The sequence below is a fragment of the Culex pipiens genome, chromosome 2, assembly GCF_016801865.2.
Source record: "Culex pipiens pallens isolate TS chromosome 2, TS_CPP_V2, whole genome shotgun sequence".
Lineage (NCBI taxonomy): Eukaryota > Metazoa > Arthropoda > Insecta > Diptera > Culicidae > Culex > Culex pipiens.
In genome coordinates, this window is record NC_068938.1 from 178,205,912 (window position 1) to 178,209,292 (window position 3,381).

The following is a 3,381-nucleotide window of genomic DNA, read 5'->3' on the forward strand; positions in this document are numbered from 1 at the left end:
TCTCTATTCTCTATTCTCTATTCTCTATTCTCTATTCTCTATTCTCTATTCTCTATTCTCTATTCTCTATTCTCTATTCTCTATTCTCTATTCTCTATTCTCTATTCTTTATTCTCTATTCTCTATTCTCTATTCTCTATTCTCTATTCTCTATTCTCTATTCTCTATTCGCTATTCTCTATTCTCTAATCTGCATAATGTAGTAAAGTTCAAAGAATAATAACTTAAAGAAATTTATAAAATAATGTTTATTTTGGAAATACTGGAATTTTCATATTTTGCAATATGCTAAACAAAGCGAAATTGTGTGTGCTGTTCCTCTTTTATTTGATTTTTTTTGTAAAGTACTCAAATTGTTTAAATTTGCAATATGGATATCAAACGAATTGAAATTTCGTATGCATTTTCTTTGTTTCATATTGTAGTAAAGAATTATAAAAAAAATGGGTAAATATTTTAAAAAAGTAAAGTATTTTGTAAAAAATACTTCATTCCAAAAACTCGAAAACATTGAATATGCGTATGAAATTTCGAATCGTTTTATACCCACATTGCGAATCATAACAATTTGAGTATTTCTAGATTACTTTTTTTTAAAACAACCAAAGACATCATTAAAAAGTAAACAAGATTTTTTTAAGTCGGTATTTTGTTAAAATTTTTTATTTCATTAAAAAAAAACTCTCAAACAAGTTTGAGTACTTAGAAAAATACTCTATTTTGTGAAATTTAGAGTTTTTTTTTGCAAAAAAACTATAATAATATGAAAAATAATTATAAATTTCGCATCGTTTCATAGGGCTTATTATAAAAATTTTAGTAATTCCGAAAAAAAAAAATTATTTTGTTGTTTCATTTTGTTGAATATTTATTCTTTAAAATGTATCATATTATTTAATAAAAATATTCTTAGTGAACATGATTTGGTAAGATTAACTATATTTTAGACATATTTTAAGCATGATTTGTCGTCCGTTATCGTCGACAAAATTATCACCGACAGAAATATCGATAAAATTATCACCATGATTTTTTCTGTGTTCAATTATTTTTGTATTGGACACTTTTTTAGCCATTTGTCGGTCTTCTTTTCTCTATTATCCATTATATTTTGTTTTCTTTTTTACCGTCTTTACCTTTTCCGTCTTTTCTTCACTTTTCCTAATAAAATTGAGGCTTTTTTCTGTGGTCATTATGATTAAGTTTTCATCCTAAAATATTGTATTTATTTATTTGTTCCTAATTCATGATTTCCAAATAAATTTTCAGTTCTATGTTGTAATTTTGTAATATCTTTGCTTGATTTAGATTAGTTTTTAAATTCCATTTTTTTTTTGCATTTTAGTTTTTCGTATTTGGCTTGTTTTCTTTTTTCATAAAATTTCTTTTTCAGTTTTTATGCCATGCTTAATTTTTTTTTTACTATTGAATGTACAATTTCTGAAATTGTTGAGTTAGTGTAGAACCCACTTTTTTGCAATTTACTGATCTTTAAATGAATTAAATGATTTTGATAAAGTTGTTCAATTAATAACAATTTTGAGGATTTTGGTTAGCTTCAAATTTGCTTAGTTTTTTTGGTTTTCAATCGATTTTAATTTGATTGTTATGTTTTTTCGTCAAACTTTTTATTCTCTTGACCAAAAAATCCATTTAAAAAAAAGATCAATTTCTGAAGCTAACAAAGCGCTTCTAATAGCGCCGAGAAGTTAAAAGTTGTCCTCATCCTCACAAGTACTCACACCCCCAGCAAGGACTACCCAAAGTTGTTCATCACTTTGCAACTACAGCTGCCATTATGGTTGGTTTCCGCTCTTTCATTCCTAGCACCCAAGGTGCACTGTGACCAGTGTTGCTCCTGCTAATGTAACAAAAGGCTTCCGGGGAAGCAAAACACACGCAACTTGGCGCGGAAAAAGCTCCACCGATTGTGTCTCACTTTCATAAAGTGCACCACGTGGGTGCAAGAAAAAGGTGCTCTCGCGAGGTAAGTGATCAGGTGAAAAAAATTAAATTTAAATTAAAAACTTTACTTTGGTGTGGCGAGCGTGGCAAAAAGCGGGGTGAGCAACTGTTAACAGCTTTTCGTAAGCTCTTTTTTGCTGCTCTGAAAGAAATTACAGAACTCCTTTTTTGCATCAAAAAGTGTCACAAACGAGGTTATGATATTTGGAAGTGGATGATGAGATCAAAAAAGTATTTTAGCGAAAAATTGTGACAAGAGGACGTCTGCCTATTTCAGAAATTTTGACAGATATTCCTGGAATGTGCAAGCAAATATGCTTTTTCATCTGCAGAATCTTCTTCAAAGAGGTTTCCCTTCAACGATCGATGCTCGTTGGTTCGGCAAAATAACGACAGAAAAAGTTTTCCCTGAAGTACCTCAAAAGACAACCAACACACAAAAAAGTGCCCGTACTCGATTTTCCACTTAAAAAACAAGCAACCTTCGGAGACTTACACAAATTGAAGTTTTCGAGCAGCAGCAAAAAATTAACCCCTCCATAAAAGGATGGACCTTCAGGACATCATCCGAGGACCGACCAGGACGATGATGATGAAAATGAGGTAAGTACAAAGTTAAACATTGCCTTTTGCGATACGGTAAATTTGCTTCGACCCTGAGGAAAAAGTTGCTGTGCCTGAGGAGTTCGAGGATATGTACTTATGCAAACTAGCAGTGCAGTGAGTGGCTGTGGAAAAAGCTTCCTTATTTTTCAAGCTATTTTTAGTATCTGGTGAGTAGAGTGCTTTGAGGGATAGAGCATTAATTTTGATTGATTTAAGAAGATATTTGAGTACATAAATTAATTTTCGATTGATGTTTAAAAATATTTTTAATTTGTGATTAGTTATTGCAATTTTAAATAAAAGAAATCATATTTTTTATTTCTTTGTATCAGAATTATTAAATTAATTAATCCATTTATTCGACCGCTTACATCCGCCAAAGATAACAATCAAAAGTAGGTCGCAAAATCTGTCAATTCCATATTCTTCCGTAACACTGGAAGGCTCAAACCTGACGAAGTCTATCGCCACCGTTGTTCCTTCTGGAATCCAGTTTAACCAACAACAAAATCAGCCCCAACAAAAACTAATTATCGTCTTCTCTGGGGCCGTCCATTTTCTGAGTTTGGCGCGCTTTCAACCGCGACAAGTTGATAATTTATGCACAAACGCACAATACACATGTTCAAACAGCTCGCGTTTGAGGTTCGTGGCCACTTCGAAAGCTGGATCGCCTAGATCGCTATCTGGAGCGCGAGATTAACGCCGCTGTCTGTCGACTTTTGAAAGAGATAGAAAGACTTTGTGTATGGTTTTGTTTGTTTGTTTGTTGTTGTTGTTGATCGGTCCAGTTCCTTCATTGCTTCATTT